Here is a 14,870-nt window from a genome sequence, read left to right as displayed (position 1 = left end):
TGTCCAACAGTACTGTTACCTTGTACTTTCCCCAACACGTTATTTGGTTCTTTGATCACGGGCGTCAAATATTACCCATTGAGAGCCACATAACACATTTCCGTTCTACCGAAACACCAGCATGACATAATTACCATGTTAGGTATCACCTATAACCGGCCCCAAAATTTTTGGCTACAAAAATCTATTCGAAACTATCCATGAATAAAAACTTATCCCCATGAATATTAACAAAGCATTTTTATAAAATATAATTGCTTCTTATGCAATAACTATATTCGGTGCGTGTCAAGAATCCCACTTGAAATAGAGATTATAAAAGGGCAGGAGTAAAACCAGAAAAAATTCAACACTCTTTCTCTTGCAACATTTTCCAACAACTGCACTTATATATAGGCAATTAAGTATCCTTTCCAAAAAGACACAAACCAAATGTAACGGTCACCTTAGCAGTCAACTCCTCCGCAATGGTCCAAAACCGAAACCATTCAAACGGTGCAACAATTTAAAAAATTAGTTAAAGCCACCGTTTCACATGAACCGGTTGATCATGTACGGATTTAAGCACTACAAAGAAACATGTAAAAGCCATAGAAACACACTTTGTGCTCATGTGAACCGGTGAATATAACAGATTAAAACGAACTAGAGAAGTGAAATTTACCATCTTCACGCCAATCCATCCATGTGCACATGCAACCAACCAAACTTAACAAAAAATTATGGGTATAATCAATAGAGAACATGTTCTTTACTATCCCATAGGCTTGCTTTTAAAAGATTTAAAAAAAACATTTCCGGAACAAATCCCTTTTATTAAGTAACTAGATGCATGGCTACGTGCAAAGCACGTCCATCATGCTCGTTGTGGTGATTTTTTTTTGGGTCTTTCAAATATTATGTATGTAGTCATTATAGCAGAAGTTATATGCGTTAGTTTGACCAAGTGTTTGATCATAGCAAAAGTTACATGTAGAAGTCATGGTTTAGATATATTCCTGTCTTTGGTAACTAATTACATGACTTTGGCAAAAGGCATAGCATTAAAGTCGAGTTCATGCAAATTAGACAAAGCGGAAGTCTTTTGATTGGGAATTCTTCATGCCAGAAGCTTGCAAAGCTCTAGAGGTTATGGAAGCTGACTATTTGTTCTTGCTGGGGTTGTTGGAAGTTTCTTCAGTTGCCAGAGTGTAATTTGTTGGCCTGCTGGCTGGCTGCTGGTGTGTTGAAAAAAAAACAAAAACTATCTGTTAAATAAAATTTTACAATTTGTTTTTATCAAATCAACTTTTCCAATTGGTAAAAATTAGTCTACTTGACTCAAAATAAGTGAGGTTGGAAAGGGGGAATTTTTATATGTAATTCACTATACCTCATTCCATCATGTGTTTGGACGGACGATTGCCGATTTGAGGTATCGATGAAACGAACATAGAAACTATACGGGGTTCATTGTCATTTCTCATACTTACTCCTAGGAAGGGCTAGCTCCTGCAAATAGAACAAAGCGAACATGTCAATACAGCTACAAATTATAAAATAGCCGACCGGTGCAACATTCTAACAAAAAAATCAGAATATCCATACAAATATATCATCAGAATACCCACTACGTTGGAAAAGGTAAATAGAAGAGTGATAATGGCCATGGGCAAGGACAACAGGTAGTCAATTGTTAAGCAGAAACTCGACATTATTGCCTTGCACTTTGTTCTGAACAATCTTTTACTTATTAGTTGCTAGGTTTATGTTCTCCAAAAGTTGAATCATATCCACTGACTCTAATCTTCTGTTATTCATCATCCAAATATACCAAGGAAGAAATCACAATCAACTCTATTGACGAATTTCACAAGTCACTTAATAGCGTGGTCAATTTATATCCCACATGCATATATGCATATTCCAAGGGCAGCACTGAAAAAGCATTAAGCAACAAAGATAAAACTTAAAACAAAGATTTTCATTGCTACAGGTTTTATGTGTGCGAAGGTGTCGGAGTGCTTCGATGAACATCTTATGACAGTGGGCCAAGTGAACTATCAACTCGAGTATACTGGAAAAAGTACTGTTAGCACTTTTATCGATAAAAAAATGCTAGAATTGAAAGAAAAGTATCAACCCACAGAAATTTACAATTTCAAAACATAATGTTGCGAGCATTCATACAATACTTTTCTGGCCGCAAGACAAACACAACCCCTTAAAATATATTGACGTTTTTTAAAATGCAAAGGTGACATAGCTCAGTGAAAAAATTGCATACAAATTTGCAACATGTTTTGCCAGAGATAATTTAAATAAAATAAAATAGCCAAAGGAATAGAGAAGCTTCCTTACAGAGCGGTCGATCTCGAAATCGTACTTCAATACACGATAACATAACATTCCAGCCTCTGATGTAGGGAGATTGGCAATTTTTTGAGTTTCATTTTGCCTGCATTGACTACACACCTGCAATAGTTCTAAGTGAGATAAAGATGGTAAGCTAAGTAGTTTCTTCTACAGGTAATAGAGCAGTTACCATGCCGGCAGTGTAGCTGCTTCTAGTATAGGTGGGTTGAAGATGAAACTTGATGAGTTGTGTGAGGCAAGCGCTCTTGAGTAAAGCTCTAAAAGAAGAAAAATAAACAGGACATAATAAGATCCAGACATAGATGAGATTTAAGCCAAATATGTACACAAACAAGTCAAAATAAGGCATATGTAAGTGTACTCATGTCCAATACATCAAAGAAAGAGACTATTGCAATGAAAAATGGAAACTTTTTTAGACCACTATCAGGAGATACGTCTTGGAGGTGGTATACAACTTGGCTAGTCACTGACCTAGGCCAATTTCCTGCTACATAAAACATGTATCAGAGGAAAGAAAAACACAAGATTGTGACAGGTATATATGAGGTGAAGGTCAGTCAATGTGAAACGTCACGCCGTGACTTTAGGTACGGGCACAAGATTGAGAGCTTTTTTGTTATTCGTCAGCTTATAATCCTCGAGGTTAAAGTTGAGAGCCCTACAAATTAAGGGAAGTGTCATTGTTTCACATAATCCTACGAAAGAGTCATTTTGTTTCACTATGACTTATGATTGAAAGATTGTAGAGACCCATAATTAGTTTTTCAAATTTTAAATGTTTAATATGTATTTGGATTATCAAAGTTGGGATAACAATGTAGATATGAGTTGGGTCAATGTGAGATGACTTGTAAGTTGTGGGAGTTGACGTAATTCAATAGGAGTGAAAGGGTGTAAGTGTTATTTGTGCTATATAAGTCAAAAAAAATGGGGCAGGAAACCATTTTTTTTCACTTTCCCTTTTCCTTTTTTTTCTCTTCTCTGGCGTCTCTCTCTCTCTCGGCTCTCACCTCTCTCACCTTCTCTCTTCGATTTCATCGACCACGAGTGAGACTTTTGAAAAATCCCAAGTACTAAAGTTGTTCTACGCGACGAGAGCTTCCTATCCATCGAAGAAAATTCACGATCGGAGCACTTCGAAGTTTCCTCCATATTCGGGCTTGCTTCTAACCCTCGAGGTAGGGATCTCCTACCTTCTTTACATGTCTAAGTGTTAGTTTGATGTACAAGAATCAAGTTTGATCATCTATTTTGAGTCTTGAATAAATCTTGTATGCTGAAAATTTCGTGGGTTCTGCTAATCTGTCTTTTTGGAGCCTTTCTGCTAGGAATTAATTTTTGGTGCTTTCATAACAGTTAAAGTACGTTTCAATACGAACATTTCGGTACCAAGATCATGAAAAACCGATAATCACACAATTAGTTATGAATTTTTGAATACCGGCTGTTTCCCCTGGATACGCGAATCTGTGCGTGGCTGTCTTCTTTTAATTTTCTGGGTATGATGAACAATTTGGTGGCTTTGGGTCTTTTACAGGAGCTGCATATTTAAGTTAGGAAGGGATTGGCGTTGGAATCAAGTGATTCGGTTAAGTATACAATTTTTGGTGAATTTCTAAAGTAGGGTTAGTCGACTAGGGCGAAAATGGTTGCGAAACTGTTTTTCCTTTGATTTTTGGGTTAATCTCCTCTCGTTTTTGAACCTGGGATTTTTACTGAGCGTAGGGCTTGTGGTTGTGCAACTTCTGGCGTTGGTTTCAATATTTTTGGGTTTAAGATAAAAGGGTTATGATTATTCAATCAATTTTACTTGTTTCCGTCTTGGAATTCATGTTGTTTAATTGGATATAGTCTAATGTGAATGATTAACTTCGCCAATTTGACATGTAGGGATTTCTCTCCTCCTTTATGCGTTTATGAGTTGGTTTGATGTGTTTAAGAATGTTTAAACGTCCGTATTTGTTGTTGAGAGAAATCTGTCGAAACTAGAAATCGTATGCTGAAAACCCAAGTCCTACCGGTAGGAGTTTTGGCTCTACCGGTAGAGGTGCTGTCCAGTAGTGTCTTTTGTGAAATTCTGGTCTCCTACCGGTAGGAGGTTGTGTCCTACCGGTAGGGAATGAAAAATCCGTTTTTTTAAAACTTCGGACGATCATAACTTAAACACCTGTACTCCGTTTGGGGCATATTATATATCGAAGTTGATGTATGGAAAACTATACTTTCTAATGGTGGTAGCCTTATAATTAAATTCTAAGCCTATAAGAAGTTATAGTTAAAGTACGGTAGGTTGGTTGTGGGAATCCATACCGATTTTGGAGGTTATGTTGTATTTGAATATTACGGGTGATTTGGTACACTCCTAAGTGCTCGAGGTAGATACGTTATATGCATTGGGCATCCTTTGCCCTTAGAATCATTTGAGTGAGACACAAATGTGCGTTTAACTATTTGAATGGTCTACCGAGCTTTAGGGTAGTAGGCTATTATACTTGAAAAATGTTTGTCGACACCTAGTGAAAGTATGAGGTTGAGATGGTTGATTGTATATTAATGTTGGATTGGGAATACTTGAATGACGATGATTGATTATATTTATGAATTGAAAATGTGAGTTACAACTATTAATTTCCTCTTGAACTATGAATCGGAAAGTGAAGTCGTTGTGCCTAGCAACTTGCATGAAGTTGAACTTGTGACCACTTAGTAAATACTTGGTAGTAGAGTAAATGGGTTGGTGACGAGATTAATGATGAGAATTGTGGGAAAAGTCTAATGAATTTGTTCAAATAAGTGGAACTATGACATGATAAGTATGAGTTTCTTGCACGACATTTGCACAACGATACAATTGAGAATGTGAACGATGCGCGAACTCTCAAGGCCTAACCTTCAAGGTGGGTGCTTGGCAGGGGAAGCGGGTCCCATAACGCCCGGCAGGAGCTAACGCTCGTATTGAACTCTCAAGGCCTAACCTTCAAGGTGGGTGCTTGGCAGGGGAAGCGGGTCCCATAACGCCCGGCAGGAGCTAACGCTCGTATTGAACTTTCAAGGCCTAACCTTCAAGGTGGGTGCTTGGCAGGGGAAGCGGGTCCCATAACGCCCGGCAGGAGCACTCGCTCATGATACCAACTAGGCCCACCAACGGGTGTGGTGCTAGGGCAGGGGAAGCGGGTCCCATAACGCCCGGCAGGAGCACTCGCTCATGATACCAACTAGGCCCACCAACGGGTGTGGTGCTAGGGCAGGGGAAGCGGGTCCCATAACGCCTGGCAGGAGCATTCACTCATGAAAACATAAATGAGAGTTGGAGAGTGAAAGATGATTTTGAATGAGGAGCAATTAATGTGGAACACCGATGACGTTATTGGTAACTACGAGGAAATTCAAAGGAGTTATGTTCATTCTCTACTAGAGTTGTTATATTTTGTTTACCTTAAAACATGGAGTTGTGGTGTATGAAAAGGATTTGGGATTTACGGGTGAGTTTCCTTATTGTCGAGGTGCGGTACTATTCGATGTGTCATTGTTATTTCGTACTCTAACTATGCATAGTGTGTGTATTTTTGGTGAGTGGTGGGCTCGTTACTTGAGACAAGAAAAATGATGCTTCCATTAAAGAACTCAGATTAACCTTTAGGTCTCTGAAATGTGGAAATGAAAAAGCAAGGATTGATTTGGGTAATGCCGTAATGGTAAGCTGAGATTTTAAGAATATTTGTGTGTGTAGGTGAGAGTGTCAATGTTTGAGAAATGGAGTTAAATACTTCCCAGCGTGAGTAGTATTTTGAGTTTCACCTTTGATAAAACAAATATGCTTTTGAAAAAAAAAATATGTTTTCCCTTGATGTCTGTCTTCACTTGTGCATATAATTTAGGTATGGATATCTCTACGAGCTAGTGTAGCTCACCCTATCCTTTCAGGTACTTGTCATGACACGTAGCTTGGATTGCATGGAGTGCACATTGAGACGTCTCTTGAGCGCTTCATTGGAACCTTTAAGGAGTGGTTTATCATCAAGTTTGGTTCATGTCATGTACTTTACTTGCAATTGAAGGTTGTATCTTTTGATTAGATCATATGTAAAGCTATGTACAAACTCCTCTCCTTGATGATTATGAAACCCATTTAAGTGTAAACGTTTGGGAGACTTTATGTAAAAAAAAAAAAAAAAAAAAAATTTAGAGAGAAGAAGAAGCGACTTGATTTGCTGTTTGGTTTTACACGACATTCAAGGGTAAATATAATTGAGAGAAAGACTTTGGTTTGTAGAAAATATATTATTATTTTAGTTAAAAATCGTGGGCGTGACAAAGATACACTATCTGGTATTAGGTGCTTAAGAACAGGGAATCATCACAATAGTAGAAGAAGTAATTTAGCTGTTGATAGTGTAGAAGTTTGGGGTAAGTTATAAATTAGCTAGTCTTGCTAAGGAAATTGCTAAGGTTTTTGGAGACACTTGGGAAGGAGTAGGGCTTTGAGTTTTGATTCTTGCTACAGATTAGACAGAAGCAACAGTTAAAATACCAACTGCAATAAAATGGAACAAAACATGGCAGAATTCTATCGTTACCGAGCATAACAAAACACTAAAAGAAAATAATGGTATTAAAAAGGAAAGAACAAATAAATCAATCCGACCTTACAAAGGTCTAAATGCAAAATCTTCTTCTTTGCCCTTTTCCATACGCAGTAACCCAACGACTTTTTTACCCAAACCTTCTCATCCGAAACAGGGAAAACCCGAGGAAAAATTAGGATGGAGAAAACCATGGAGAGCAACACATACCGATTAATATCCTCTGATGTAAGAGCAATCAGGTATTGATTGGTACTAAAAACTTCAAAACCTTCATGTTTCTAATAATCCACACCTGGAAAAATCCAAAAGTACGAAATAATTAATAAAGATCAAAGAAACATATCAGATGCTTTGTCTCTCCCTTGTTATGTGTCATTTGATTTCTTTTACTTATATTATTTGTATTCGTTGGATCTATAAAGTAATGCACAATAGAAGAACCACAAACAGTAAAAGAAAAGTGGGGAAAAAGTAATTGGAAAAAATAACCTTTCTTCATTGTCGTCGCTGTTCGGATCAGATCGCATGCCGTGAGACTCCTCAATAACAAAGAGAGGCCCAAAAAGTTATTCTTTGGAGAAAAAGAAACACAAAAAACCAACAGAATCTTCGATCGACAACCAACAAATCCTAAAAAAAAATTGCAGCCATAATAGCCAAACCAAACAACATGCAAACCACAACAAAGAACATAAATTAGAAAAAGCCGACCAAGAACGGAGCCAAACCTTTTCACGAGGAGCACGAGCCATAGATTTGAGCGTTGGACGGAAAGATCTGCTCTGCAGGAACCGATGGAACCCCAAAAGGGACAGGAGAGGAGAAAACCACAGGGTAGATTAAACAAAATCAATCTATTAAACTGAAAATAACCCATCTGTGCAAATTGAACACGTAATTACGTCGAAACTTGCAGAAACTTAGTATAGTTAAACAAAATCACCTGTCCTTTGCCTTTTCCTTGCCGTCCTCTTCGTCTGCTTCGTCATCGTCGTCGTTATCGTCATCGTCTTCATCGTCATCCCTCTCTCTCTCTCTCTCTCTCTCTCTCTCTCTCTCTCTGTTTCTCTCTAAACCCAAGGAAGAAAAGAAGAGTGGGAGGCGGAAGAAAAGAAAAAGGGGAGGCGGAGCAAACAAAGTCATATAGTTAAAAAGACGAAATTACCCTGTGAAACAAAACCAGTGGCTTCTCAATTGAAGGGCAAAATTGTCCAAATTGGAAAAATTGGCTAGCGTTTCAATTGCAAAACTGATTCTTCTTAAGGAGAGTTAGGACATACATATCAATGCAAGAAGGCATTACTCGAGGGGAATGAAAAATGAACAAGGAAATCTATTATCACATTTTACATGACAGCTTAACATTCTTTATTAAAGCACAAGAGTACACAGCAAACATCTCCAAAATTAAAAGAATTGTAGATAAAATCTACTTAGCATGTGGATACATAAATCATAATCTATATGATAACACACATTACAACACCCTAATCAACCGAAAATTTGACCTTCTTTAAAGATTCAGGACAAGGAATGCTCTTGCGCGCTGTGCGGATAATTATCGGCCCTTTGTGACCAAAAACATCGTGACGTTTCTTTCGCGCCATTTCCATCGTCCGCAATTGACGCAAAGGAGTCAAAGTATAAACACTCTCGCTCACTCCTTCAAATGCCGGCGGAGGGGACAATTCATGGTTGATACCGTTAGGCGAACCTCCCATTGCTGCGGTAGACTCATCGAAATCCTCCATATTTTCCAATGGAACCATCTCCTTTGGACCATGAAAATCATCATACATGGATGAATCCTTTTCAATTTCCTGAGATCCATGTTCCGATATTTTCTTAACCGGAATGGCCGCAACCTTTTGGACTAAACGTTCTACCACAAAAGAGTCCTTTTCATCAGAAGAGATATCAATCATCACCGGTTGACTCTCATGCAAGAGGCCTCGCCTTGCAAAGACCTCTTTCCATTCTTTAAACCAAAGAATATCATCGGGACTTGGATGAGATGAATCTCCCAAAACAATGTTAAACGGTGGAAGAAAAGGAACCGAAAGACGTATGATGTTCAAAGGGATTTCAGAAGGCATCTTGACAAAAAGAATACGCATCAAAATAGTAACACAACCGAGAAACCAAAGAAACCGGATAACGAAATGGTCTGTATGCTTTCTTCCTTAGCGAAACAAAATACCAAACCAATATTGCGTAACACTGGACCCACGGAATTTGACTCCTTAAATAGGCAAATAATAGTTATTCCGAGACAACTCTTCCGTAGAGACACAACGTCAGTTAAGAAAGTAAGTGTCTGCTTCCAAAAGACACCAAGGCAGTTAAAGCCAATAACGGTCCGAAATCGATTTTACCGAATCGGTGTCACCGCCACCCTTGGAAACTAATTCCAACCCTTGGACCTAACTGCCAAAAATATTAGAAGTAACAACTAGGCTACACCACCTACTAGGTCCCTTAGGAAACTGATTAACCAACACAACGGTTGATTCTAACCATTTATATCCTAAAGAGTGCCGACCCATATCAAAAAAATATTAACAACTCAAAATGTGAAACTCAGATGATATAGAAATCAATAGTAATTACTACAGATCATGACCGAGAAAAATTGAGCTCACATTTTAAACACCATTGGTATATCAAAAGATAATTTAGAACATACCTTACTCCATGGCAATAAAGAATATTATGAAGGGAAACTCACGGAAAAACCGCAGCGCCATAATTCGAATACATCACCGTTTTCCTTTGAGAATTCTCCAATCGCATCTATCCGTCTTCGTCTTAAGGATCCATAACGTAATCAATCCACTTTCATCTTCCGGAGAATATCGTCTTCAGATTGTTGGTGCAAAATTCGTGGTAGCCGATGAAAGTGGATAAACAGAGATGCTTCAAGTTACGTTACTATGTCGCTGTCCTTAAGACGATATTCACCCCCACTAATTCTAGAGAATTCGGTGTGCACCGGGTTACAGCGAAACCGCCTCCAAGATAAAATGAAGCCCAGTCTCTAACTGTTGTCTAACTGCGTTATGCACAAACGAAGAGAGACCCGAATACCTTTGGATTTTGCGAGCCTCTTAAGTATAATCATATGAGATAATTCTAGAGAGAAAGAACAATCAGAATTGTTCTGATTCTCTTCATTTTTTCGATTGGTAGAACCATTTGCCTTTTATAGGCATAGATCGTGAGCATTGGCCAATGATTAGACCTCTTTTATTAAATGCAATAGTCATGTCTATTTATAATAGCCATGTATATTCATTCCACCCCAATGGTCACACCTTTTGGTCTGGTAATGTCTATTCATTTAACCTGAATAGACACACCTTTTGTGCTCAAATCTAATATTCACGTCTATTCATTTAACCTGAATAGTCACACCTCTTGGATTAAAACCGTTCACCAATATTTACATTTAATATTCATTAAATATTTTGGAAATGTTCCAACAGGAAACTGGATGGAGAGGTATCGTAGGTGTTCCTCAAAACTCAAAAGTATTCTGAGATCTTGAGATTGAGCTTTTATCATTGTTGTGGAAACCTATAGAAACCCCGACTGTGAGAATAAGCTTGGGTTATGTTTGGGAAGTTCAAAAAAGTAAGATTTTTCAAATTCTTTTTTTATATACCTTTTCAATTTTTCATGGTTTTTTTTTTTTTACTTTTCTGATTCAACTCGAGCGGCCTGAGCATCGAGTTAATGGAAGGTTATCCTCACCCATTGCTTCAAAGAAAAAGCTGCAGATTTTCACATGTTGGAGGGATCTTTCTGCTGCTTAGGTCTCTTGTGGCTCTGCCCTAAACGAACTTGCTTCCTTTTGTTGGATTAACTGCTGTAAAACAAGAACGGATTACCTCGAATTCTGCTATTGGAAAAACATAATACCAATTTGTAGAACGACGGCTGGGTTGAGTCGCGGACTAGGTCGCTTTCTTTAAGACGTTTCGCGGCTCAGTTTGTGCAAGCAGTTCGTTAATGCCCCGCCGTCCCCAGGATAAAACAGCTCAGAATTCAGCACCTCTGCTCGGCTTTCTCTGCACGGAAAAAAACCGAAAACAAAACACACAATCGACCTATTGCTCGAACTCAGAAAACATTTTTTGGGTGGAAGAGAGAGTTGTTTTTTTTGTATCAAAACCAATTCCGAAACTCTGAATTTATAGGTGCAGGCTGGGCTTGATTTTTGGAAGCGAAAATCAAATTGCTTTGATTTAGCACATGTTTTTAATCAATCCGAAAATCAGCCACAAATCAAAATCCCGCTGATTATGCACATGTTTTTCTTAATGCTTTGATTTATTCAGTTTTCCATTTTGAAAAAGATTGACTGAAAACGTGTTTATTTATTTTAGCAAAAACGTGGCTTTACTAGTACGTGCGCGAGTTTTGCACCCCCCTTGCGCGAATAACTCGTGACACACACCCGGTTAACTAGTTTCCAAATCAATTTTTCTAATTGCTACCCATTTTCCTAAGCACTCGAGACCTCTCCTTAGGTCCTCATTCACAAATTTATTAGTGTGCAAAGTCATTTAAAGTAGATAAAAATTTTGTGACTAGCCAATGTGGGACTAGTGAAAAACTCAATGTTTTACAAATACACACCCAAGTTCCAACACCTTTCTATAAGAAGTCCTAACGGCTTTTTAAAATCGTGAAAAGTGGCTTCCAAATCTGTTCATAAGAACGTGTTTGGTCTTGGGTTTTTGTGCGGTGAAATTGATGGAAGTGTCCGACGCGTAAAAATCCGAAAGAAAATCGCATCAGAACCGTGGGGATATCACTACTCCAGTAAATACAAAGCATTACTCCCTCCTCTCACAAAATTGTTATGCTCCGAGGATCGAGCCACACACGCACAACTGAAACACGGAGAAAATTTCGTCTATTATGGAATCGCACGCGATAATGGATTACAAAAAAATTCTCGGAGGAGGAACGCTCAATCCGAGCTCAACTCTACTCCCTCTGTGGCTCTCTATCCTCAGAGCTCTCACCGTCCCGTGCTTTTCCACCGTAGACAGATTGCATACATTTCAAAATGCCTCAATTCAGTAGACAATTGAGTTTAATTACTGTACTCTACGTGTATATGAAAAACATCATCTTTTGCATAATTTAGTATGTTATTTCGATTTTTTTTTTTAAATTGACAAAATATTTATGGTATAGTCCATCTTTCCATTTTGTTTTTAGCGTAGATGTTCATCACCACTAAGTTAAAATTCTGGCTCCGTCCCTGCACAACTCTCACCTCTCCGTAGAATTATAGGCACAATGGGAACCCTTCCAACGGCAATTAATCAACGGATTAGGCACACCAAACAATGCTCTTCAAAGCTCTGTTTTGTTGTTGCTCTGCAACTGAATTAGGAGGTGTTTGGTGACTTCTTTTTCCCATTCTCATTTTTGCCTTTTTACATTATCAGTGTTTGGCAGCTCATTTTGTTAATGTGTTTTGGAAAACACATTTTGAGTACCTACTTCTGATTATTGGGTTCTGCTGTTTTGGGTGTTTCATGTTTGGCACCTCATTTCAAAATAGGTTTGGCAGAATGAGTTTGCTCATTTTGCTAAGGAGGGGAGAAGTAAAAAACTGATCTAGAGGGGCGTTTTGCATTATTGAATTATTCAATTTTCAGTTAGATTACGAAAATACCCACTCATGTGTTGGAACTAGCGGTACAGTGTACGTGTGTTTTTTTTCTCTTCTTCAATTGATACTTCTAATTGTTTCCTAATAATAAAGTTTGTGTGCTTTTTTTTTTGTTAATTTTTTAATTATTTTAGTGATTTCTTAACTTAATCGTTCTCTTATTTCTATGAAACTACTTACATGATAATATTTAATTATTTCGAATTACCAAATAAAAAATTCAAGACTGGAAAATTTTAGTTCCCAAAAAATATATAAATTTAAATGTAAATTAATAAAAAAATTATTTATAATAATTTTAAATAATAATAAAGAACCAAAGGCAACATGATAAAAAACCAACCCATAATTCATATTTATCATATATCTCCCAAATGCTACTCATATTGCAAAATAAATTCTGCACATATTCATCCAAACGCTACCAGATTCAAAATACATTCTGACTATAATTCAAAAAGCCAAAAATCTGAAAATGAAAAGCTAAAAAGTAGGCTTGGGTTATGTTTGGGATGTTCAAAAAAGTAAGATTTTTCAAATTCTTTTTGTATATACCTTTTCAATTTTTCATGGTTTTTTATTTTACTTTTCTGATTCATCTCGAGGGGGCCCGAGCATCAAGTTAATGGAAGGCTATCCTCACCCATTGCTTCAAAGAAAAAGCTGCAAATTTTCACATGTTGGAGGGATCTTTCTGCTGCTTGGGTCTCTTGCGGCTCTGCACTAACCGCACTTGCTTCCTTTCTATAAGAAGTCCTAACTGCTTTTTAAAATCGTGAAAAGTGGCTTCCAAATCTGTTCATAAGGACGTGTTTGGTCTTGGGTTTTTGTGTGGTGAAATTGATGGAAGTGTCCGACGCGTAAAAATCCGAAAGAAAATCACATCAGAACCGTGGGGATATCACTACTCCAGTAAATACAAAGCATTGCTCCCTCCTCTCACAAAATTGTTAATGCTCCGAGGATCGAGCCACACACACAACTGAAACACGGAGAAAATTTCGTCTATTATGGAATCGCACACGATAATGGATTACAAAAAAATTCTCGGAGGAGGAGGAGGAGCGCTCAATCCGAGCTCAACTCTACTCCCTCTGTGGCTCTCTATCCTCAAAGCTCTCGCCACCCCGTGACTATCCTCAGAGCTCTCACCGCCCCGTGATTTTCCACCGTAGACAGATTGAGTACATTTCAAAATGCCTCAATTCAGGAGACAATTGAGTTTAATTACTGTACTCTACGTGTATATGAAAAACATCGTCTTTTGCATAATTTAGTATGTTATTTCGATTTTTTTTAAATTGACAAAATATTCATGGTATAGTCCATCTTTCCATTTTGTTTTTAGTGTAGATGTTCATCACCACTAAGTTAAAATTCTGATTCCGTCCCTGCACAACTCTCACCTCTCCGTAGAATTATATGGCACAATGGGAACCCTTCCAACGGGCAATTAATCAACGGATTAGGCACACCAATCGTATTTGCTGAATATTCGTTAAGGTCATGGGGGAGTCGGGGGGACCTATTCAATGGTTGTAGGTGTGTTTTAAATCAGATGGAAATCACTTACAAAACTTTGGTACAAAGTATGAAAATTAACACGGTAAGTAAACAGTGGCGGGGAGGGGAATAAAATTTCGGGGGGCCGGTTTAATAGATTTATATTTTTTTATCAGAACGTATACTTATTACTATATCATAAATTTTTTGTTTTCCAATACATTACATTTCTACATTGAAATGATTCTAACCTAATGATGTTAAAGTATACCAATTATTTTGTTTTTTTTCTTTAAGCTATTTCAACAGTCACGTGCTTATTTTTTATTTGTGAAAGAAATTGAAAAATGAGAATGTAAAATAACCAATTTTTTATCAAATTAAACCAAAATTATTAAGATTATAAGTAGCTATACACGAATAATTACAAATAATATTCAAAATCGAGTATATAGAAAATAAAAAATTAAAACTCAGACACTTGGGAGGTCGGGGCCGGGACCCCCTGAGCCCCTACATAGCTCTGCCCTTGCAAGTAAAGGATACAACACTGTTGTTTCGTTCATTTTGCTCAGCAAAACAAAAATTATTGATCTTTGAAGAGGAAAGACAAATATTAAACGGACCAAGGAGACAACGGCTAATGCCACCCCCGAGACCTAAGGAAGGCAAGACGCCAACGAGACACCAAGAATCAAAAGAGAGAAAAAAAAAAAAACCACCCGAACACC

General features: G+C 37.7%; 2 long non-coding RNA genes across 4 annotated transcripts; one reads left to right on the top strand and one right to left on the bottom strand.

Annotated features, from left to right (window-relative positions):
• Positions 1-915: 915 nt before the first annotated feature.
• Positions 916-8,146, bottom strand: LOC131334803 (uncharacterized). 3 transcript variants are annotated; one of them, XR_009202282.1, is made up of 8 exons: positions 7,888-8,146; positions 7,673-7,726; positions 7,434-7,515; positions 7,152-7,236; positions 2,525-2,612; positions 2,341-2,454; positions 1,373-1,491; positions 916-1,210 (listed from the first exon to the last, which is right to left on the bottom strand). It is a non-coding gene; the product is annotated as an uncharacterized LOC131334803 (long non-coding RNA). The 3 variants fall into 3 exon arrangements; XR_009202281.1 differs by lacking the exon at positions 7,434-7,515 and having other exon boundaries at positions 916-1,217; positions 7,888-8,143; XR_009202283.1 differs by lacking the exons at positions 916-1,210; positions 1,373-1,491; positions 7,434-7,515 and adding an exon at positions 1,863-1,917 and having other exon boundaries at positions 7,673-8,139.
• Positions 3,294-6,550, top strand: LOC131334805 (uncharacterized). Its single transcript, XR_009202285.1, has 2 exons — positions 3,294-3,536; positions 6,283-6,550. It is a non-coding gene; the product is annotated as an uncharacterized LOC131334805 (long non-coding RNA).
• Positions 8,147-14,870: the final 6,724 nt, after the last annotated feature.

This window comes from Rhododendron vialii, chromosome 7a (assembly GCF_030253575.1).
Source record: "Rhododendron vialii isolate Sample 1 chromosome 7a, ASM3025357v1".
Classification (NCBI taxonomy): domain Eukaryota; kingdom Viridiplantae; phylum Streptophyta; class Magnoliopsida; order Ericales; family Ericaceae; genus Rhododendron; species Rhododendron vialii.
The sequence above is the reverse complement of the archived record's forward strand: the minus strand, read 5'-3'. Positions and strand labels throughout refer to the sequence as shown.